The 25,091-nt window shown below is 43.1% G+C and overlaps 1 long non-coding RNA gene across 1 annotated transcript; it reads left to right on the plus strand.

Annotated features, from left to right (window-relative positions):
- On the plus strand, nucleotides 1–25,058 carry LOC120987149. The gene is made up of 3 exons (XR_005775934.1): nucleotides 1–181; nucleotides 868–870; nucleotides 25,033–25,058. It is a non-coding gene; the product is annotated as an uncharacterized LOC120987149 (long non-coding RNA).
- The last annotated feature ends 33 nt before the right edge of the window (nucleotides 25,059–25,091 follow it).

Genomic DNA, 25,091 nt, shown 5'->3' on the forward strand with positions numbered 1-25,091 from the left:
ACGGGTGCTGGGCAACCATATGGGGTCCCTGGTATAACCCTAGGGTGTCCCTGGTCTATTCTCTGCCCAGAGATGCCCCCAGATGGTAGAGGCACTCTGTCCCCGTGCCTAAAACTGTCTGTCCTTGAAAAGGCCCTTACCACAAAGATTGGCCCAAATAGATGCCCGGGTCATTTAATGCGTCAATAATTATCCAATAGATAGTATTGGTCTCCCTTCCAGTCTCGACGCGTTTCCCCTATAACATATAGGCTCATCAGGAGACAGTGAAGGTAATGAGGTGGCCAACCCTCAATGCTAGGTGGCCACACACCAATGGTTCAAAACACATAAACCAAAATCAAGAGAGAAAACAATAGAAAATAATAGCTGGAGCAACCCCAAGGTCACATATGACCGCCAAGGATCGCACAACGATGATGTGTTATAACCGCCAAGGGTCTCAAAACGATGATGTGTTATAACAAATGCCAGCAAAATCCAATAAGAACAATGATACAGATTGATACTTATCTTGTGCTGTATGAGTCCCAAGCGGTGACCTGCAGGTTGGGGTGCTCCAGGGGGCACTGAAAATGAGGCTCAAATTTGTGTGCTAGTCCCTAGCTGATTTAAACCCCCAGGTGGGGCGGTACTTAGAAGTGACTCACCAATCACCAGGGTGGTAGGGCAACATGTGGTCCAGTCTCCACACCGCCCCTTATGTTGACAGGTGCCATAATAAAAGATATATATGGATGTAATCCTATGCATCCGTGCCTACGCCTTCCCCCTAACCTGTTCCAACTACTATAAGTGAAGATCGCCATAATGCGTTCCACCATGAACCGGCCAATCCAGGCCTGCGACGTCATCCCAGTGCAGTAGGCTGTTTGTGGCTGTGGTCTTCCTGATATATTTATATATATATATATATATATATATATATATGCATGGAGGAGTGACCCACATTTTTCTGAGTGGGGTCACCTCCTTGAATTGACTATTAACAGCAGACCCCCATAATCCTGTTGCTGGATCACCCTACCTATTGAGTGTCTGTAGCAAGAATAGATCTCTAATGACCTCACGTCAGTAACAACCAGCACCTCCCCTTAGCCGGCCTTGTACAGCAGGTGGCACGCAGTGGAACGCATAGCCACGCCCATAGTGCGCGGTGCTGGAACGCAAGCATGACTGCGCTCCAGGCATCGCGTTCTTCTGATGACGTCGCAGGCCTGGATTGGCCGGTTCATGGTGGAATGCACGGCCATCTTGGAGCCTCGGCGTGCGTTCCACCTAGCATGATTTAATATATGAAAATGTATTTAACATGAGTACATTATGGCGATCTTCACTTATAGTAGTTGGAACAGGTTAGGGGGAAGGCGTAGGCACGGATGCATAGGATTACATCCATATATATCTTTTATTATGACACCTGTCAACATAAGGGGCGGTGTGGAGACTGGACCACATGTTGCCCCACCACCCCGGTGATTGGTGAGTCACTTCTAAGTACCGCCCCACCTGGGGGTTTAAATCAGCTAGGGACTAGCACACAAATTGGAGCCTCATTTTCAGTGCCCCCTGGAGCACCCCAACCTGCAGGTCACCGCTTGGGACTCATACAGCACAAGATAAGTATCAATCTGTATCATTGTTCTTATTGGATTTTGCTGGCATTTGTTATAACACATCATCGTTGTGAGACCCTTGGCGGTTATAACGCATCATCGTTGTGAGATCCTTGGCGGTCATATGTGACCTTGGGGTTGCTCCAGCTATTATTTTCTATTGTTTTCTCTCTTGATTTTGGTTTATGTGTTTTGAACCATTGGTGTGTGGCCACCTAGCATTGAGGGTTGGCCACCTCATTACCTTCACTGTCTCCTGATGAGCCTATATGTTATAGGGGAAACGCGTCGAGACTGGAAGGGAGACCAATACTATCTATTGGATAATTATTGACGCATTGAATGACCCGGGCATCTATTTGGGCCAATCTTTGTGGTAAGGGCCTTTTCAAGGACAGACAGTTTTAGGCACGGGGACAGAGTGCCTCTACCATCTGGGGGCATCTCTGGGCAGGGAATAGACCAGGGACACCCTAGGGTTATACCAGGGACCCCATATGGTTGCCCAGCACCCGTTGTCAGTAATTGAGCATCTCCATCTGTCTCTTGTCGGCCGCTTACAGCTGTTTTGTTGTTTGTCTGTGTTGTATATATATTTTTTTTTTCCCCAGAGAGGGATATTGTCTATCTTATGGTATAAGAATAAAAGCTAAGTTTTAGGTAGTTGGCCTCTGTGACTCTGCAAATGTACAATCTAGCACAAAACGTGTGCTTTTTTTCAACCAACAATGTAACAGCAGTATTTAACGGTTTTATTGGACTGTCAGAAATGCAGCGCAGCCCGCAAATGTACTATCTAACACAAAAAGTGAGTTTTTTTCAACCGACCATGCAACAGCAGTATTTAACGGTTTTATAGGACTGTCAGAAATGCAGCGCAGGCCGCAAATGTACTATCTAGCACAACATTATTTTTTTTTTTCAGACAACAATATAACAGCAGTATTTAACGGTTTTAGTGGACTGTCAGAAATGCAGCGCAGGCCGCAAATTTACTATCTAGCACAAAAAGTGAGTTTTTTTCAACCGACAATGTAACAGCAGTATTTAACGGTTTTATTTGACTGTCAGGCAGTGCCGGTGTTAGAAAGAGAAAAAATCGCTTTAGGTCACACAAATATGTGACAGAATTAAGTAATGTCATAGCCAGACCCTTATTTCTGATATTTGCAGACTCTATACTGACAGGGAATGTCCCACAGGATTGGCGCGTGGCATATGTGGTGCCAATATTCAAAAAGGGGCCAAAAACAGAGCCTGGAAACTATAGGCCGGTTTAACATCTGTTGTGGGTAAACTGTTTGAAGGTTTTCTAAGAGATGCTTTCTTGGAGCACCTCAATGAAAATAAGCAAATAACGCCATATCAGCATGGCTTCGTTAGGGATCGGTCATGTCAGACTAATTTAATCAGTTTCTATGAGGAGGTAAGTTCTAGACTTGACAGCGGCGAATCAATGGATGTCGTATATCTGGACTTCTCCAAAGCATTTGACACTGTACCACATAAAAGGTTAGTATATAAAATGAGAATGCTCGGACTGGGAGAAAACATCTGTATGTGGGTAAGTAACTGGCTGAGTGATAGAAAACAGAGGGTGGTTATTAACGGTACACACTCAGATTGGGTCACTGTCACTAGTGGAGTACCTCAGGGGTCAGTATTGGGCCCTATTCTCTTCAATATATTTATTAATGATCTTGTAGAAGGCTTGCATAGTAAAGTGTCAATTTTCGCAGATGACACTAAACTGTGTAAAGTAATTTACACTGATGAGGACAGTATACTACTACAGAGGGATCTGGATAGATTGGAGGCTTGGGCAGATAAGTGGCAGATGAGGTTTAACACTGATAAATGTAAAGTTATGCACATGGGAAGGAAAAATGCAAGTCACCCGTACATACTAAATGGTAAAACACTCGGTAACACTGACATGGAAAAGGATCTAGGAATTTTAATAAACAGCAAACTAAGCAGCAAAAACCAGTGTCAGGCAGCTGCTGCCAAGGCCAACAAGATAATGGGTTGCATCAGAAGGGGCATAGATTCCCGTGATATGAACATAGTCCTGCCACTTTACAAATCGCTAGTCAGACCACACATGGAGTACTGTGTACAGTTCTGGGCTCCTGTAAACAAGGCAGACATAGCAGAGCTGGAGAGGGTTCAGAGGAGGGCAACTAAAGTAATAACTGGAATGGGGCAACTACAGTACCCTGAAAGATTATCAAAATTAGTGTTATTCACTTTAGAAAAAAGACGACTGAGGGGAGATCTAATTAATATGTATAAATATATCAGGGGTCAGTACAGAGATCTATCCCATCATCTATTTATCCCCAGGACTGTGACTGTGACGAGGGGACATCCTCTGCGTCTGGAGAAAAGAAGGTTTGTACACAAACATAGAAGAGGATTCTTTACGGTAAGAGCAGTGAGACTATGGAACTCTCTGCCTGAGGAAGTGGTGATGGTGAGTACAATAAAGGAATTCAAGAGGGGCCTGGACGTATTTCTGGAGCTTAATAATATTACAGGCTATAGCTACTAGAGAGGGGTCATTGATCCAGGGAGTTATTCTGATTGCATGATTGGAGTCGGGAAGGAATTTTTTATTCCCCTAAAGTGGAGAAAATTGGCTTCTACCTCACAGGGTTTTTTGCCTTCCTCTGGATCAACTTGCAGGATAACAGGCCGAACTGGATGGACAAATGTCTTTTTTCGGCCTTATGTACTATGTTACTATGTTACTATGTTACTAATGTAATTTAATTATTTTAACTGGCAGGTATGCACTGCAGGCCGCAGGGGTACTTGACTGCCGAAAAAAGGGAAGTTGTCCCCCTGGAATCTAATAGATGGATTTAATGAATAGATTTTCCCTGTCAGATATTCAGCACAGGGGTACTTCACAGAAAAAAAATTTAATATGTCCCCCCCCCCCCCCCGGGGCCCTGAATTCACAGACGGATTACCTATATTATTTCCCCTTCCCCTGGCACATATGCAGTGCAGGTGTCCTTAAATGCCTAGATGTCGCCCACTGAGCTACCAGAACAGTAATGTCCCTGGCACACATGTAGTTGCAAAAATGGTCGCCGATACCCACCTAACAAACAGGCTGATTAAAGATTTTTTTCTCTGTGGCACTGGGCTCAGTGGTACAAAAATGTAGCATAGCACCCACAAACATAATCGCTGTAGTTTGCAGATTTAACACCAAGAACACCAGAATTGTTTCCTAATCTCTCCCTCACAGCTGCAACATCCTCTCCCTACACTAGTAAGAGCTGATGTGACGTGCGGCGCTACGTGACTGCAGCTTATATAGAGGCTGGGTTACATGCTGCACTGGCCAATCACAGCCATGCCATTTGTAGGCATGGCTTCTAAGGGCACGCTAGTTAAACGCTTGCCCTGCAGCCTTTCAAAAAGCACCATTAAATCGCAGAAACCTGAACTCGAACCCGAACTACGAAAATGTTTGGTTTCGGGTCTGGGTACAAAAAACCCTAAAGTTCGTTACGAACCCGAAATTTACAGTTCGGGTTCGCTAAACCCTAATAAGGAGACTATGAAGAGGAGGTCATCATATTTCCAATATGTCTAGAGCGGAATCTAGGGAAATCTTTGAGTTTGACACATTGATTCGTACTGGTTTAAATGCAGAAATGGAATTGTTTGGTTTCCTGTAGATCAGGGGTGGGTGCCGGTCGGGGATGGGACATTGAGATCCGGCTGTTTTACCAGCACCTTGATCTCCCTCCCCGATGGGACTCCAGATATCCAGGCTGGTCGAGTTGGGAGCATAACTGAATGTGTGTAATAATAGTAATAGAAATAGATATAATAACAGTGGCTCACCAGCATAGATCAGCACAGAACAGGTGCACTCTCCAAGGGCAGCACTCTCTGCCCAAATAGAATGATATATCAAAAAGGAGAAAAAGTGGGTTGGAGGGCATTCAAATATCACTTCACCCCCCTTTTTTCGTTCACCCTAGAATTAACTGAAGAGATTTAAACACAAAGAGACAAACTATTGATGAAACCAAAAATTATAATTCATATAATTTATGTATATATATATAAACACACTAAAAACACATATAAAATGCAGGTGCGTTTTTTTTCACATGGGACCGATATTGTCTTGTTTTTTTGTTTTTTTTTGCATTCACTTTCACTTTTATATTTAAGTAATGTCATTGTCTAGGGTCTTATCGTCAAAAAGTATATGAATCTACCGCAAATATTGCTCTTCTGTGTTAGACATACATTTATGTTTCATCTGTATGTATCTACAAATGATGCAAAATGTAACATAAATTTGTTACCAGCAGCTACTATATAAGACAATATTATGAACGAATTATGAGGCAGCCGTAGTTGATAGCTATGAAGTTGTCACTTCTATATTGATAAGAGACATCAAATTCCATTCCATCTATTCCTTTTTGCTGGTGTAATTTACACACCTTCTTTCAATGCTTCCCTTTAAAAGGAGATACATAATGGCATACTGTTTACCACTGATGAATGAACAGCTAGCTCCGAAACGCGTATGGTTATGAGCAAGGAGACAGTATAGCCAGTAATATAGGGATCACTATTATCACGATACTGGATTGAAAATTTACCTAAGTTGGAGCTGGGAGTGCTCTATCATCTCGGCCGACTACACAAGAGCATAGAAAACCATCAGTCCCCGCAACACGTGGGATGCCACGTGGGACGTCGGCACAGCGGGACTAACAAAGACTAGCAAGGACGGTTGTGATACATCTCAGCTCCTCCAAAACAGATCCCTGGACAGCAGACGGGTAAAGTAACCACAAACATACACTATCGTTGGTACCAACTAAGAAGCAATATTGTATATACATATATGCAATTACTAATATGATAACTACTAATCCATGATACTTGGCAAAGGGAATATACAAGACTTTGGACTTATTGGTGCCATATACTCTTTTACCAAAGTATAGGAACACCAAACTAGCTTGTCTTGCACTAATCTGACAGTAATACAGTGTCATGCCCCACTCTGATGATGTGCAGAGGTCAGCCAGGATTGCAGCACGAGTCTAGTATTTGTTTTGATGCTGTGCTGGATCCGCCTCGCATCAGGTGCACTGGGTGGAGTCATTAGTTTAAATAGTCTCCAGCTAAAGTGCTCTGAGCGGATTATACTCATCATTGTGGTCTTGGAAGCTAGGAAGGAAGGTTGGCTGTTTGTTCCTGCTCTCAGCAGATAAGTGTCTTTTCTTGTTTGGTTGTTTACGTCATCTTACCCGTCCAGGTTCTGTGCGAGCTGGCAGCTCCTTTCTCCCCACTTCACCATCTCAGGGAGTTCAGGGTTCTGTTAGTATAGGCTGGTGGACACAGCAAATCTACCATCAAGATTTGTCTGTGGGCTGAGCATTGTAGGGAAAGAGGTCAGGGATAAATTAGGAGGTGACCCTTTCCCTGTCTCTCGTCCAGAGCCTGGTTGGTGTGTTATCTGTTAACTGTGCACGTCCGCCGTGACATTATAATCCGCCATACTGTGACTGCCATTGCTCAGCGTTTATGTGATGGCGTCAATTGGTCGGATGAGGCATTGCAGGCCTTTTCGGCTATTAATGAGCATTTTGCGTCTGCTCCCATTCTGGTGCAGCCGGATGTATCTCAGCCATTCGTGGTCGAGGTCTATGCATCAGAGGTGGGGGTTGGGGCGGTGCTTTCGCAGGGTCCTTCTCCTGGCAAGTGGGTCCCGTGTGCCTTCTTCTCCAGGAAGCTCTCGGTCGCTGAGAGGAATTATGATGTTGGAGATAGGGAGTTGTTGGCGATCAAGTTGGGCTTTGAAGAATGGCGTCACTGGTTAGAGGGGGCTTCTCACCCCGTTACTGTGTATACAGACCATAAGAATTCGGCTTACCTGCAATCTGCCAAGCGTCTGAACCCTAGACAGGCCAGATGGTCATTGTTTTTTACCAGGTTCAATTTCGTGGTTACCTTTCTCCCAGGGGTCAAGAACGTCAAGGCAGATGCCTTGTCTCGCAGATTCCCTGGGGGAGGTAATTAAGAAGATCCAGCGCCGATTTTGGCGGATGGAGTGGTGGTCTCCGCTCTGTACCCTGAATTGGAGATGGAGGTGTTGGGAGCTTAGGAGGGGGCTCCTGGTTCGTGTCCCCCAGGGAGGTTGTTTGTTCCTGAGGGCCTACGATACAAGGTGTTCAAGGAACATCACGATACTGTTCTCGCTGGACATCCTGGTGGTAAGTCCACCTGTGATCTGGTGTCCCGGAGGTTCTGGTGGCCAGGTTTGCGTAAGTGTATTGAGAATTACGTGGCAGCTTGTGAAACCTGCGCTCGGTCTAAGGTTGCTCATACTCGACCGCCTGGTTCACTTCTTCCATTGTCTATTCCATCTCGTCCTTGGACACATTTGTCCATGGACTTTATTACGGACCTACCGAGTTCCTCCGGGAGAACAGTGATTTTGGTGGTAGTCGATCGTTTCAGTAAAATGGCTCACTTTATACCACTAACAAGTCTGCCTAACGCTAAGACTCTTGCGCAGATTTTTGTGGATAATATTGTTAAATTGCACAGTATTCCTTTGGATATTGTCTCTGATAGGGGAACGCAGTTTGTCTCCAGGTTTTGGAGGGCGTTCTGCTCTCGACTTGGCATTCAACTTTCTTTCTCGTCGGCTTTTCATCCAGAGTCGAATGGTCAGACGGAGCATACCAATCAAAACCTGGAGACCTACTTGAGGTGCTTTGTGGCTGAGAATCAGGAGGACTGGTCCTCATTCTTGCCCTTAGCAGAATTTGCATTGAATAACCGTAGGCAGGAGTCCACGGGTAAGTCGCCATTTTTTGGCGCATACGGTTTCCATCCTCAGTTTGGTACCTTTTCTGGGTCTGGTTCCTCCGGGATGCCAGAGGAGGAGAGATTCTCTTCTGCCTTATCCTCTATCTGGCGGGGGATTCAAGGGAATTTGGAGAGGATGGGTGAGAGGTATAAACGAATGGCTGACAGGAGACGTGTGACTGGTCCGGACCTGTGTGTGGGTGATTTGGTGTGGTTGTCCACTAGGAATATCAAGTTGAGAATGCCATCTTGGAAACTGGGTCCAAGATTTGTTGGTCCATATAAGATTTCTGCTGTGATCAATCCTGTGGCATTTTGACTTGATCTGCCGCAGACTTGGAGGATCCACGATGTCTTCCACAAGTCTTTACTAAAAAAATATGTTAAACCGGTGGTACCATCACCATTGCCTCCTCCTCCTGTTCTGGTCGAGGGAAACTTGGAGTTCAGGATCTCCAGGATTCTCGACTCAAGAGTTCTGCGGGGTTCCCTCCAGTACCTGGTTCACTGGAGGGGGTACGGTCCTGAGGAGAGGATGTGGGTTCCGGCGTCAGATGTCAACGCCAGCCGTCTGGTGAGGGCCTTTCATAGGTCCCATCTGGATAAGGTTGGTCCAGGGTGTCCGGAGGTCACCCGTAGAAGGGGGGGTACTGTCATGCCCCACTCTGACGATGTGCGGAGGTCAGCCAGGATTGCAGCACGAGTCTAGTATTTGTTTTGATGCTGTGCTGGATCCGCCTCGCATCAGGTGCACTGGGTGGAGTCATTAGTTTAAATAGTCTCCAGCTAAAGTGCTCTGAGCGGATTATACTCATCATTGTGGTCTTGGAAGCTAGGAAGGAAGGTTGGCTGTTTGTTCCTGCTCTCAGCAGATAAGTGTCTTTTCTTGTTTGGTTGTTTATGTCATCTTACCCGTCCAGGTTCTGTGCGAGCTGGCAGCTCCTTTCTCCCCACTTCACCATCTCAGGGAGTTCAGGGTTCTGTTAGTATAGGCTGGTGGACACAGCAAATCTACCATCAAGATTTGTCTGTGGGCTGAGCATTGTAGGGTAAGAGGTCAGGGATAAATTAGGAGGTGACCCTTTCCCTGTCTCTCGTCCAGAGCCTGGTTGGTGTGTTATCTGTTAACTGTGCACGTCCGCCGTGACATACAGTATACAAATACAAGACGGTATAGTGCTACAATATATGCTACATGTATGAACAAGGTGTCACACACCCATCTGATACATTCATCGGCAGATATCCCTTCAGAATTGGTGATTTTCACATATGCAGCCTTCATTCATTTTAATGTGCCACTAATATTCAAATATATAGATTGCTGCTACTACAATTTATATTTTTATAAATGGATTGCTGTTTCTATGCTTTGAGGAAGGTCACATATATGTGTGAACAGGATGACATGCCCCTATTAAGACTATCGTCTTGTTAGGTTCCTTTGTCAGAACTACACATGACCTGTGGATTTAATATGTTTAAAACCCTACTAACACTATAATATTATATTTGTGTCCTTTTGTATTACACTTAACTCCATAGGGGATTCTTATTTTTATTTCTTATTTTTTTATTGTGTTTTCAATTTTTTAACATAGTTTCTGATTTGTGATATTTTATCAAATGAATTTAAACATGTTCAACTGAATGAGTTACGTTTTTCTGGGGACTACCAGATATTTCAGTGCCCTACAACCCACTGTTTTTTCCTTTTTGATATATCATTCTATTTGGGCAGAGGGTGTTGCCCTTGGAGAGTGCACCTGTTCTGTGCTGATCTACGCTGGTGAGCCACTGTTATTATATCTATTTCTATTACTTTCATGAATGAGCCTGAAATTTACTTAACCATAGATTTTTATTCTCCATCATTTATATCTACATGATTCTGATCTGATCCATTTTAAGAATGTTTTTTTTTTTTTCATAGGTGGGAAACAAATTTCTTATACGTGTCAAAAAATTTTAGAAACAGGGAAGGACAACAATGTTGGTTGTAAACTACGTATTTAAAGGCAAAGACTGCAGATTTAAGTTTAGTAATCCTACATAGTATCCACAAGCAAATCTGAATCAGTACAATTCTAAGCTTCCATGATTGTTTTTGTGTAAATGTATTTAACTTTGTACTTTAAATACACCATGAGGCATCTTTGAAAATGCCTTGGAGACTACTGTATCCAGTTATGTGCCTTCTTTAGATCTGTTTAGTGTGATCTCATGATGTATCAACAACACATGAAAGTTCTCATCTCCAGCAGTCTGCCTACAAGTTTTATCAGTTTCAAAATTGCTTCCAATACGACAACTGCGTTCAATGTCTTCTCCAGGGCTTACAGTGAACTTCCTGCTTACAATCAGGTCTTTGGCTCTAGACGCCAAAGATGTCAGTTGTCATCCAAGACTAATGAAAGATTTTGGTCCCAGACTCTGCTTCCATTATTAATGATTAGCATTGTATCACCTAAGGCTAAGCCACTGTTGCCTTGTATTTACAAGCCTTTGGCATCTAACTTTGTCTATGCTGCTTATACAGCATTTGAGGGAAAAAAAACACTTCTCCTACTTTTTCCCTGAAGAAACATACTTGGATGTACAGCCCGCAAGATTATCCCAAATTATATTTGACTGCATTGCACTGCCATAAATAAAAGTATATTCAGCTTTCATCTCGGTTGCTTAGAGATTAATGCCTCAGTTGCTAGATATGGTAGAGATTTAGACATGGGTTAATTAAACATTTACATATATGTGTGCAACAATATATTGTATGGTACAATAATATGCACTTTAATCAGAAACTGTAGGTGTTGTGTGTTTGCTTCTTCCATGTTAATTGGCACCATGCTGGCTTCTAGCCTAGGTATTTGGCTAGATTGAGCAGAATAGACATGGTGTTTTAAATATTTTAATTAGGACCAGCAGTTCCCGGCTCAGTCATTTTTCATTGGATTGTTTTTCATGCATGAATAAATTAGCTATCACGGAGGTGTTCTGCAGAAAGTAGTTGCCCTCTAGCCATAAAATGAGTCCTGCTCATTAATACTTTAATGAAATTAGCTATGAGCAAAATATTATTCCTTTTAACTATGCTCTAATTTCTTAATTTTAATTAGGCACATAATTGCAATATGCTGGAATTATCGTAATGCACGGAACGCTACAGTTCTGTCACTGAGGATGTGAGTGCATCTCTGTTTTCTTGCTGTTGGTACACAGCAGTATATAAACTGCTTCGTGTTTTTCTTTCTCTATTTAGACTGACTCAATGCTTTTGCTGATGACGATCAGCAATCACATTTAATTAAAAATAAGTACTCGTGACGTCATCTCGCCTGTGAATGATGAAGATATACTTGTTTTCAAATCACCATAGCGTCAATAATGAGCTTTAGGTCTAAATCCACAATGATTGTACAGGCAATATCTGACAATAAATATCAGTATAGCAGGCAGGAACGTAGAAAAGTGGTGGACTGTTGACATTCTAGGGTTCACCCTGCAGCACCTGAATTCTCCCCTTCCGATTCTGTGTCTTGTAGAGAATAATTGCAGCTCTTTGTGTTGTATTGAACAGTGCACCAAGGGCAGTAAAATATGTGCATGAAGCAATTTACTGTCTGTTCAGTAAAATATTTAATAGACCAGAAATGCAAACTGCAAAAACTAACCTTGTGGGATCCCTGAGTTGTCTGCTGCTGATGCCTTCCTCAGACAACTGCCAGATTCCCAGTTCTTCTCTGTACAACTTGGTGGCCACTGCCAGTAGCCATGTGGCATCCTACTCCAGGTCTCCTCTTATGTAATAAGATGTAGAGGCAGAAAAATAGTATTATTTTTACTTCTATAACCAAATAAAATAAATACAATATTAAATATACACCATATATTATTGTGGAATCTAAATAATAATTACATTATTGCATGCAACAGTAATTTCTTATAAATGATCCAAGCTGGTGTGTCCCCTCTCTGGTTGGAAACTGGTTTGTCTCACTATGAATACATACATACAGTGCCTTGCAAAAGTATTCACCCCCTTGATTTTTTTCTTATTTTGGTGCCTCACAACCTGGAATTAACATGGATTGTTTGAGGATTTGCATAATTTAATTTACAGAACATACCCACAACTTTGAAGATGTTAGTTATTAATTTTATTGTGAAGCAAACAACAAATAGGACAAAATAACAGAAAAAGTCAATGTACAGTACAGACCAAAAGTTTGGACACACCTTCTCATTCAAAGAGTTTTCTTTATTTTCATGACTATGAAGGCATCAAAACTATGAATTAACACATGTGGAATTATATACATAACAAACAAGTGTGAAACAACTGAAAATATGTCATATTCTGGGTTCTTCAAAGTAGCCACCTTTTGCTTTGATTACTGCTTTGCACACTCTTGGCATTCTCTTGATGAGCTTCAAGAGGTAGTCCCTTTTTGTTTTTATCTGAAAGTAATGGCTTTCTTCTGGCCACTCTGCCATAAAGCCCAACTCTATGGAGCGTACGGCTTATTGTCGTCCTACCGTATGTACAGATTCTCCAGTCTCTGCTGTGTAACTCTGCAGCTCCTCCAGTGTTACCTTAGGTCTCTGTGCTGCCTCTCTGATTAATGTCCTCCTTGCCTGGTCCGTGAGTTTTGCTGAGCGACTGTCTCTTGGCAGGTTTGCTGTTATGCCATATTTTTTCCATTTGGTTATGATAGATTTGATGGTTCCCCTGGGGATCATCAAAGATTTGGATATTTTTTAATAACCTAACCCTGACTTATACTTCTCAAAAACATTGTCCATTACTTGTTTGGAGAGTTCCTTGGTCTTCATAGCAGTGTTTGGTTAGTGATGCCTCTTGCTTAGGTGTTGCAGCCTCTGGTGCCTTTCAAAAAAGTTATGTATATGTAATGAAAGATCATGTGATACTTAGATTGCACACAGGTTGGCATTATTTCACTAATTATGTGACTTCTGAAGGTAATTTGTTGCACCAGAGCTTTTTATGGGCTTTCTAACAAATGAGGTTAATACATAAGCACATGCCAATTTTCTCTTTTTTTATTTCTAAACAATAGTTTTATTTATATATTTTTCTCATTTCAGTTCACGAACTTAGACTATTGTGTTCTGATCCATCACATAAAATTCAGATTAACAAAACATTGAACTTAAGGCTGTAATGTACCAAAATACGAAAAAATTAAAGGGGGGTAAATACTTTTGCAAGGCACTGTACCTCCAGCCACATAATCACTTGTTTTTTTTCTGTCAGGTGAATGCATCATTTTTGGAGCCTGTACCCCACTGGCCTGCAGTAAAATTGTTATCCATTGACCATCTAATATACCTCCAGCCACATAATCACTTGTTCTTTTCTGTCCAGTGAATACATAATTTTTGGGGCCTGTACTCTACTCGCCTACAGTAAAAATTTTATCCACTGACTGTCTAATATGCTTCCAGCCACATGATCACTTGGTCTTTTCTGTCAGGTGAATGCATACTTTTTGGGGCCTGTACTCCACTGGCCTGCAATAAAATTGTTATCCACTGACCATCTAATATACCTCCAGCCACATAATCACTTGTTCTTTTCTGTCAGGTGAACGCCTCATTTTTGGGGCCTATACTCCACTGGCCTACAGTAAAATTGTTATCCACTGACTGTCTAATATACCTCCAGCCACATAATTACTTGTTCTTTTCTGTCAGGTGAATGCATAATTTTGGGGGCCTGTACTCCACTGGCCTACAGTAAAATTTCTATCCACTGACCGCCTAATATACACATATAATCACTTGTTCTTTTTTCCACTTTGCCACTTTTCACAGGGGTGACGCATCTGCGTTTTGTGCACAGGGGATTGAAGTGGTTTCATTGCCCATAAGAGGAGGGGACCGCAGACAAAAACTCCTTAGCAGGGAGACCTTTTGGATGTTTTCACTTGATACCTGCATGCCAAAGGGGTTAAATAGAAAACATGACCTCACTCTGCAATACAACTAAGATATGTTCATTATGTGTATGCATGCATCACCTGTGATGCTGGATCTCCTCCCCTGGACCACTGAATGGTTCCCATTCCAGGCTCCAGGTGCGGACACTTTGCTGATTAGAGGGGGTTGGATCTTGTGCTACATAAAAAGGAATGGTTTTAATATGTGTTATGTCTTGATGAAGGGCTGGATTTTGTAGCCTGAAACATGTTACTGTACACCTTTTTGTGGATTTTTATACGATGAGCCAATAAAGAACTATTTTTTACTCCACAAGAAGCTGGATTCTCTCTTTCTATTGGATATTCTATTAGGCCCAGTTGTGGCCTTTTTTCCATGCTTCATGGATTAAAGTCAGAGGTGAGAAATGCAGCCATTTCTATCATAGTAAATATTGGTGGATGCAAATATGACCTGAAGGTTTTTTAGATTTGCCTGCCAGTAAAGTGAATGGGGCCCGCTGCGAACGCGCGGTTCGCGAACATTTGATTTAATATAAGGATATACTGGCTTAAGTCAAATTTTTAACATCAGTGTGAGGGTTTAGTCAGATGTTACTTTTTGCATCCACCACAGTAGTGCACCTATTCTTGTAACGATTTATTCTATAATTCTTTGAATTCAGAGAAAAAAAAGCAGACTGGTTTAAGAGCTCCATTTATACAAGCAGGCAAATAACGCAAGTTTGTGAGCGTTCACGTTGTTGACATCAAGTGTGTTTGTATTAAGTGTGTGACTTTAGATTACGTGACTTGAGATTCAGGGATTTTAGGAGGGGACTACAGTAAGTTATATACTTATCACTGCACTATATTGTATTTTTCTCTTTCTTGCGTAATCCCCATTAAGTATGTGTTCCATTATTGACAGCGCAGTCCAGTGCACATCGTGTCTCATGTATGCAGTCCTGGAACAGCCATTTGAGTGTGCATATATTTGTTCAAAATGTGAGCAAGTTGCCCGTTTGGAATCGAATATTGAGTATCTAAACGAGGGAGTTTTAACACTGAGAGGCGTTGACAATTTGGAAAAGAGTTTTCTGCTCACTAAGCAAGCACTCTTTGGGGTAGATGGGGGGGAGAGTGGTAGCGAGGAGGCTGAGGAAAGTTAGGTAGCTATCTGGGTAACAGCTAGAAAGCGCGGTAGAGGGGGAAGAGTGCCAGGGAGGCTAGCCCTGATCTGACACACCCCAACAAGTTTGCAAGGTTGGCAGATGAGGGGGATGTCAGTTCAGAGAGAGCACTGCTGCAGCCGGACACTTCCTCTGCCAGTAATCGTTGAACGGTGTGTTGTCTTCCTGGCGCTCGAGTTCAACACATGGTGGATCGGATTGACAGATTACTGGCAGGGGTTGGAGAAGATCCAGTGGTCATGGTCCATATTGGAACCAATGACAAAGTTAGAGGTGGGTGGAGCGTCCTTAAAGGGATTCTGTCACCTATCATAACTCAAATTCGGATTTTAAACCAGTCATGCTCCACAGCTTACCTTGAATCGGCTGTGCTGTTCTATATTGTAATCCGTCCAGTAGTTTTGCAGAAAAACGACTTTTATAATTATGCAAATTAACCCTGAAGGTGCCCAGAGAGGAGTTATGTTCCCCTTTGTGTGCCCAGTAACGCCCATCTTACAGTGCCCAAAACGCCTTCCTCCAGAATCCCTAACCGCCCACAGAGTCTCATCCCTCTCCTCCCTCTCCCTGACGGCCGAGCGAAGTCTCTCGCAGACGCAGTACCCACTGAGGGCTGCGCCAGTGCGATTTGCTGGAGACTGAGGGCAGGAGCTTCATCGTCGTCACTGGGCATGCGCCGAGCCCAGTGACGTCCGATGCTCGCTCTTCCCTCAGTCTCCAGCAAATCGCACTGGCGCAGCCCTCAGTGGGTACTGCATCTGCGCGAGACTTCGCTCGGCCTTCAGGGAGGGGAAGGAGAGGGATGAGACACTGTGGGTGGTTAGGGATTCTGAAGGAAGGCGTTTTGGGCACTGTAAGAGGGGCGTTACTGGGCACACAAAGGGGAACATAACGCCCCTCTGGGCACCTTCAGGGTTAATTTGCATAATTATAAAAGTAGTTTTTCTGAAAAACTACTGGATGGATTACAATATAGAACAGCACAGCCGATTCAAGGTAAGCTGTGGAGCATGACTGGTTTAAAATCTGAATTTGTGTTATGAGAGGTGACAGATTTTAGGAATTTAGGTCAAAAGCTTAGGGCAAGGACCTCAAAGGTAGTATTTTCTGAAAAATACTACTACCTGTACCACGAGCCGCACAAGGAGGGCAGCGGGAGATTAGGGAGGTAAACAAGTGGCTCAAGAACTGGTGTAAGAAGGAGTGGTTTGGGTTCCTGGAGAACTGGGCCGACTTCTCTCTCGGCTACAGGCTCTATCGTAGGGATGGGCTGCACCGCAATGGTGAAGGGGCAGCTGTGTTGGGGGAAAAGATGGCTAGAAGGTTGGAAGAGTGGATGAAGCGCATGTAGCGCGAAACGGACGCCGCTGTTTGATGCATGTTTTGATGGTCTGTCTGCCCCATGCTATGTCTTCACTTCGTGGAATAAAACATCGAGTTGACACAATACACTGGTGAGTTCCGCTGACTGTTTTTCTTCTTTGCAACCGTTCATCATTCAAAAGAGTGTTTCTTCAGGGAGGAACAAAAATACAAAACTTCAAAAAAGCTAAATTTAGCCAACTAAGAGAGGCCATAGGCCTAACTAACTGGGGCAAAGTCCTAAAAAATAAAAAGACAGTCACAAAATTGGATATTTTTAAAAGCATCGTAAAATCTAATTGTGAGAGGTACATACTGTAACAGCTCTATTCTGCTCTCATGGCACTCCCTGATGTGACCACAATATCTGCTGGTTCCGCCGTTGATGATCCGGCCTCAAACGACCGCTCGTGTCATTTTAATTCTCACAGAACTAACACCAGTCTGTATGTGAGTTCAAACTGACAAAATTCTTTATTGAATGCCCCACATATATTTACATTGACAGTTGGAACACCTCTTTCAATTGGTAAATTGTAAAACCCCCTCTGATTGGCTATGCAAATGAGGTAAGCAGGGATTAGTTCAAGAGCTTGGCTGGGAGGCAGATGGGTGTGGCCATTGTCACAGAGAGATTCAAACCATGAAATTCCCCCCCTCCCCCAAGGAAACAGTCCAACATCCACAGTGGGACCCTCACCAGGTCAACTCGAGGATGTTGTAAAAGTAGTCTTAAGATTCCAGGTCCGTCTGCCGGGATAATCCATCAGCATTCCTGTTTTGAGGCCCTGGCCGATATTGCATGGTTAAATTGTAGGGTTGCAAATCCAGGCTCCACCTTAGTAATCGGCCATTCTCTCCCGCCACCCGGTTTAGCCATATCAAGGGATTGTGGTCAGTCATGACAGTAAAAGAGCGTCCATACACGTAGGGCTGCAATTTCTTTAAAGCCCAGACTAAAGCCAAACATTCTTTTTCCACGGCAGCATATCCAACTTCACGGGGTAACAACTTGCGGCTGAGATACGCCACCGGGTGCTCCTTCCCGTTGTCTCCAACTTGACTTAGTACGGCTCCCAGTCCGAACATGGAGGCGTCTGTATGTACGACAAAGCGTTTGTTAGGATCGGGTGCCGCCAGTATGGGAGCTTGTGTTAGGGTGGTTTTCAACTGTTGAAATGCTGTTTCGCACTCCGGGGACCACAGGACCTGTCTAGGGAGATTATTTTTGGTCAGGTCCGTCAGTGGTTTGGCTATGTCACCATAGTGGGGTACAAACTTTCTGTAGTACCCGGCTGTCCCTAAAAATGCAAGTACCTGGGCCTTGGTTCTGGGAACGGGCCAGTTTAGGATGGCCTTGATTTTTGCAGGCTCCGGCCTCTGCTTCCCACATCCCACTCTATGTCCCAGATATTGTACCTCAGACATCCCGATATTACACTTGTCTGGCTTCAGGGTCAGGCCTGCAACTCTGATTCTGTTTAGCACTATGCCCAGGTGTCTGAGATGCTCCTCCCATGTCTGGCTATAGATTGTGATGTCATCAAGATATGCACATGCAAAATCCTGCAGACCACCGAGGAGTTGATCTATCATTCGTTGGAAGGTAGCCGGAGCATTTTTCATCCCGAATGGCATTATCCGGAACTGGTAAAGGCCAAACGGGGTGATGAATGCCGACTTTGGAATGGCGTCCGCCTCCAGGGGAATCTGCCAGTAGCCGTTACACAGGTCAATAGTCGTCAGATAATGTCCCTGAGCTATTTTGTCCAACAATTCGTCCACTTGGGGCATGGGGTAGGCATCTGTCACAGTACAGTCATTCAGTCGCCTATAGTCCACACAAAATCGGGTCGTGCCATCTCGTTTTGGGACTAATACTACAGGGGAAGCCCAGGGGCTTGCTGATGGTTCGATCACCCCTAACTCAAGCATCTCCCTAATCTCTGCTCTCATCCCTTCTTGCACTGCTCCGGGAATCCTATAGGCTGATTGTCTCAGGGGCTTCTGCCCGAGGGTCTCCACCTTGTGCACTGCCAAGTGAGTGTATCCAGGGAGTGTTGAGAACATCTCTTTCTCTTTCCGGTCCTGGAGTAATTCCCTGACCTGTTCTTGTTCCTGGGGTCCTAACCCATCTCCTAACTGAACATCTTCCACCCCCCAGAACGGTTACTAATTGCGGGAAGCTCCAGCATCGGCAGGTATTCAGAGTCCCCGGTGGCAAGAGCGCATATGGCGGCTACTGCCTCAGGCCTTTCGGCTACTGCACCCAATCCCGTACTATCGGAGAGGTGTGGTTAAAGAACTGCTCTAAGAGAACTAGCTGGGTGATGTCCTTTATGGTATGAGCATGGCTTCCCTGGAACCAGCCCTTGAGGTTCCGCTGCAGACGATGTGCCCACTCCACGTAGGTTAGGTTGCCTTGTTTCCGGGATTCTCGAAACTTAATCCGGCTGGCTTCAGGGGTAATGGCAAATCGGGCTAGCAGGGCTTCTTTTACCCAGTCATAATCCATGGCGTCCTCATCCTCCATGGCCCGATACACATCCGCAGCTTTGCCAGTTAGGTTACTCGCCAGTAAGGCGACCCGATCTTGGGACTGCACTTTATGTATCTGGCACAGTCTGTCAAAGTCCTGGAGGAACTCTTTTATTTCCTCCTCTCCTTCCTTAAATATTTTGAATTCGCGAAAGGGCAACTTACGGACAGGTGCTGTATCTCTAGGTGTTGTCTCTGATCGCCGTATTTCCGCATTCTCCACTCATGTTGTCGCTCCAATTCTCTCTCTTGTCACTCTAGTTCTCTCTCTTGCCGCTTATCCTGCAGCTGGATGTCTCTGATGGCATTCTGTATGGCGGTCTCGGATGGGTTGGCACCATATAATGCCAACCGCTCTCTAACTCGTTGCTGAAACAAGTCTTCCACGGACCGAGGTCCAGCATCACCATCCCTCTGATCCATCTCGGCTCTCAAGTAAATCTTTCAGCGTGTCTCTCCTGCAGACTGCATAGCTGGTCATTCCTAGTTGTGATTTGGAGTGTCCCAGTAACTGGAGAGCCAATCTCACTGCTGCCACCAATGTGACGATCCCCTGCTCACTCTATTCTGCTCTCACGGCACTCCCTGATGTGACCACAATATCTGCTGGTTCCACCGTTGATGATCCGGCCTCAAACGACCGCTCGTGTCGTTTTAATTCTCACAGAACTAACACCAGTCAGGCTGTATGTGAGTTCAAACTGACACAATTCTTTATTGAATGCCCCACATATATTTATATTGACAGTTGGAACACCTCTTTCAAGTGGTAAATTGTAAAACCCCCTCTGATTGGCTATGCAAAGGAGGTAAGCAGGGATTAGTTCAAGAGCTTGGCTGGGAGGCAGATGGTTATGGCCATTTTCACAGAGAGATTCAAACCATGACACATACCTTATGGGAATAAACTTTAAGGAACAGGAAGAAACCAATGTGGATAAATAGAACTGTAAAGAAGGCAATAAATGATAAAAAGAAAGCATTTTAATCACAAAAACAGGAGGGTAGTGAGGAAGCACTGAAAAACTAGAAGGAATAAAATAGAATATGTAAAAAACTAATAAAAGCAGCCAAACTAGAGACCGAGAGATTAATTGTAAGAGAGTAAAACTAACCCTAAAATGTTCTTCAATTATATAAATGGTAAAAAGTATACAACTGAAGGTGTCGGCCCTTTACAGAGTTATGAGGGGGGGGGGTTGCAGAGAGCGATGAGGAGAAAATAAAGCTATGAAATATTTTTTCTCCACTTTATTCAATAAAGAAAATAAACTGTCAGATCAAATGCAGAATGTAAAAGTAAATTCCCCATTGAAAGTGCCCTGTCTGACCCAGGAAGAAGTACAGCGGTGTCTTAAAAAGACTAAAATAGACAAATTGCCAGGATGGATGGCACACACCCCCGTATCCTAAGAGAATTAAGTAATGTCATAGCCAGACCCTTATTTCTGATATTTAAGGACTCTATACTGACAGGGAGTGTTCCACAGGGTTGGCGCATAGCAAATGTGGTGCCAATATTCAAAATGGGTCCAAAAACAGAGCCCAGAAACTATAGGCCGTTAAGTTTAACATCTGTCGTGGGTAAACTGTTTGAAGGTTTTCTAAGAGATGCTATCTATGAGCACCTCAATGAAAATAAGCAAATAACACAATATCAGCATGGCTTCAAGAAGGATCGGTCATGTCAAACTAATTTAATAATTTTCTATGAGGAGGTAAGTTCTAGACTTGACAGCGGCGAATCAATGGATGTCGTATATCTGGACTTCTCCAAAGCATTTGACACTGTATCGCATAAAAGGTTAGTATAAAAAAAGGGAATGCTCGGACTGGGAGAAAATGTCTGTATGTAGGCTACTTTTACACTCGGGTTTGGTGCGGATCGGTCATGGATCTGCACAGACGGATCCGCACCGATAATACAACCGCATGCATCCGTTCAGAACGGATCCGTTTGTATTATTTTTAACATTGCCAAAACTGATTTGTCTTGAACACCATTGAAAGTCAGTTTTGGGGCGGATCCGTTTTCTATTGTGCCATATTGTGTCAGTGAAAACGAATCAATCCCCATTGACTTACATTGTGTGTCAGGACAGATCCGTTTGCGTCCACATCGTCAGGCAGACACCAAAACTCTGCAAGCAGCATTTTGGTGTCCAGAGCGAAATGGAGGCAAACTGATGCATTCTGAACAGATCCTTATCCATTCAGAATGCATTAAAGGATAACTGTCATATATATATATATATATATTTTTTTTTTCTAAAGTGTAGGGCAAGTGATAGGTAACAATTTTGCAATAGACTTTATTTAGCCAAAACGTTTATTTTTGGTAGAAAACTGGAGCTGAAATGGCACTTAGCAGCACTCTTCAAAAGAGCGTTGCTAAGGGCCATCCGTCTTCGATTAAAAAAGACGGGCTGTGCAGCCAAACGCTATGCTTCTGCCTCCCGTGCTGCCCTGAGAGACAGAAGGCTGGACACAGGAGTCATAGGAGTTAAAATTACATTTATATGACCTGCGATCCCTGTAATAATAATTCATGAAGCAGCCGCCGGCTCACTGCGCACAGTGCTTCTACTTCCGGCGGCTGATTCATGATTTATGATTCATGATTTATTATCACAGGGATCGCAGAGTTCGCGGCGGGCCCTATTCACTATAATGGCAGGCGAACCTGAAAAACCTTCAGCTCATATTTGCAGCCACCAAACACTTAGTAGAAGTGTACAAATAGTCCCACAACATGGACAGTGACATACTAGAGGGGGATCAATGACAAATATTCAAATAAAAAATATGTATCTTAACATTTTTATGTGTTTTAGAGGTAAATTCTCTGAAATGTGCCCTGTTAGAGCCTAGAAAAGTTTCATTTTAGGCCACGGGAGTACACGCCTTAAAAATTAGGCATTCACCTGACATAAAAGAAATTGTGATTATGTGGCTCGAGGTACATTATGTGGTCATTGAATAACAATTTGACTGTAGCCCACTTTTTTTTTCACTTTTTTGGGGAGGGAGCAACTTGTATATCACACCAGTAGAAATTATTTGTTCCAATAGCGTTTGGCGTTCTCTATAGCTGATGTAACGCAGCAAAAACGCAAACAAATGCTGCACTACCTAAATGCACTATATAGAATGTTTATTTTTGGTGACATAACACCCCTGTTTCAATCACCTTTTGGGGGGGCAACTGGTATATCACACCTGTAGAAATTATTTGTTCCAATAGCGTTTGTCACTCTATGTAGCTGAGGTAACACAGCAAAACCACAAACAAATGCTGCACTACCCAAATGCACTATTTAGAAAGTATATTATTGGTATATCACACCCCTGGTTCAGTCACTTTTTGGGGGGAGCAAATGGTATATCACACCAGTAGAAATTATTTGTTCCAATAGCGTTTGTCACTATCTGTAGCTGCGGTAACGCATCAAAAGCGCAAACAAATGCTGCACTACCTAAATGCACTATATAAAAAGTATAGTATTTGTATATACCACCACTGCTTCAATCATTTTTTTGGGGGGGCAACTGGTATATCACACCAGTAGAAATTATTTGTTCCAATAGCGTTTGTCACTCTCTGTAGCTAAGGTAACGCAGCAAAATTGCAAACAAATGCTGCACTACCTAAATGCACTATATAGTAAGTATATTATTGGTATATAACACCCCTTCTTCAATCACTCTTTTTTGGGGGGGGGGCAACTGGTATATCACTCCAGTAGAAATTATTTGTTCCAATATCTTTTGTCACTCTGTGTAGCTGAAGTAACGCAGAAAAACCTCAAACAAATGCTGCACTATATAGAAAGTATATTATTTGTATATAACACCCCTGCTTCAATAATTTTTTTGGGGGGGCAACTGGTATATCACACCAGTCTAAATTATTTGTCCCAATAGCGTCTGTTACTCTATGTAGCTGAGGTAACGCAGCAAAAATGCAAACAAATGCTCCATTACCTAAATGCACTATATAGAAAGAATATTATTGGTATATCACAACCCTGCTTCAATCAGTTTTTTTGGGGGGCAACCGGTATTTCACACCAGTAGAAATTATTTGTTCCAATAGTATGTCACTCTATGTAGCTGCTGTAACGCACCAAAACCGCAAACAAATGCTGCAGGACCCAAATGCACTATATAGAAAGTATATTATTAGTATAGACAACCCTGCTTCAATCATTTTTTTGGGGGCGCAACTGGTATATCACACCAGTAGAAATTATTCTTGCCAATAGCGTTTGGCACTCTGTGTAGCTGCTATAACGCAGCAAAACCGCAAACAAATGCTGCACCACCCAAATGCACTATATAGAAAGTATATTATTTTTCTTTAACATCCCTGCTTCAGTCCCTTTTTGGGGGGGCATCTGGTATATCACATGTGTAGAAATTATTTGTCCCAATAGCGTTTGTCACTCTGTGTAGCTGCGGAAACGCAGCAAAAACCACAAACAAATGCTGCACTACCTAAATGCACTATATAGAAAGTATATTATTGTTATATAACACCCCTGCTTCAATCAGTTTTTTTGGGGGGCAACTGGTATTTCACACCAGTAGAAATTATTTGTTCCAATAGTGTTTGTCAGTCTGTGTAGCTGCGGTAACGCAGCAAAACCGCAAACAAATGCTGCACTACCTACTACATCTAAGAGATGCTATCTTAGAGCATCTCAATGGAAATAAGCAAATAACGCCATATCAGCATGGCTTCTTGAGGGATCGGTCATGCCAAACTAATTTAATCAGTTTCTATGAGCAGGTAAGTTCTAGACTTGACAGCGGCGAATCAATGGATGTTGTATATCTGGACTTCTCCAAAGCATTTGACACTGTACCTCATAGAAAGAATCATAGAATCATAGAAAGTGTGGGCAGAAAAGAACCATTTGGCCCATCTAGTCTGCCCAATATACACTCATTTTGTTCAAGACACTACATTTGGGGCTTTTGCTGCATTTCTAACAGTCCAATACAAGCATTAAATACTGCTGTTATATACTGGTTTTAAAAAAACACCCATTTTGTGCTAGATACTACATTTAAGGCCTTTGCTCCATTTGTGACAGTCCAATACAAGCGTTAAATACTGCTGTTATATTCTGGTTCTAAAAAAACACCCATTTTGTGCAAGATACTACATTTGGGGCCTTTACTCCATTTGTGACGGTCCAATGCAAGCGTTAAAAACTGCTCTTATATTCTGGTTTTAAAAAACACCCATTTTGTCCTAGATACTACATTTGGGGCCTTTGCTGCATTTGTGACAGTCCAATACAATCTTCAAATACTGCTGTTATATTCTGGTTTTAAAAAAACACCCGTTTTGTGCATAATACTACATTTGCGGCCTTTACTGCATTTGTGACAGTCCACTACAAGCCTAAAAATATTGCTGTTATATTCTGGTATTAAAAAAACACCAATTTTGTTCTAGATACTACATTTGCGGCCTTTGCTGCATTTGTGACAGTCCAATACAAGCGATAAATACTGCTGTTATATTCTGGTTTTAAAAAAACACCTATTTTGTGCAAGACACT

The sequence above is a fragment of the Bufo bufo genome, chromosome 1, assembly GCF_905171765.1.
Source record: "Bufo bufo chromosome 1, aBufBuf1.1, whole genome shotgun sequence".
Taxonomy (NCBI): domain Eukaryota; kingdom Metazoa; phylum Chordata; class Amphibia; order Anura; family Bufonidae; genus Bufo; species Bufo bufo.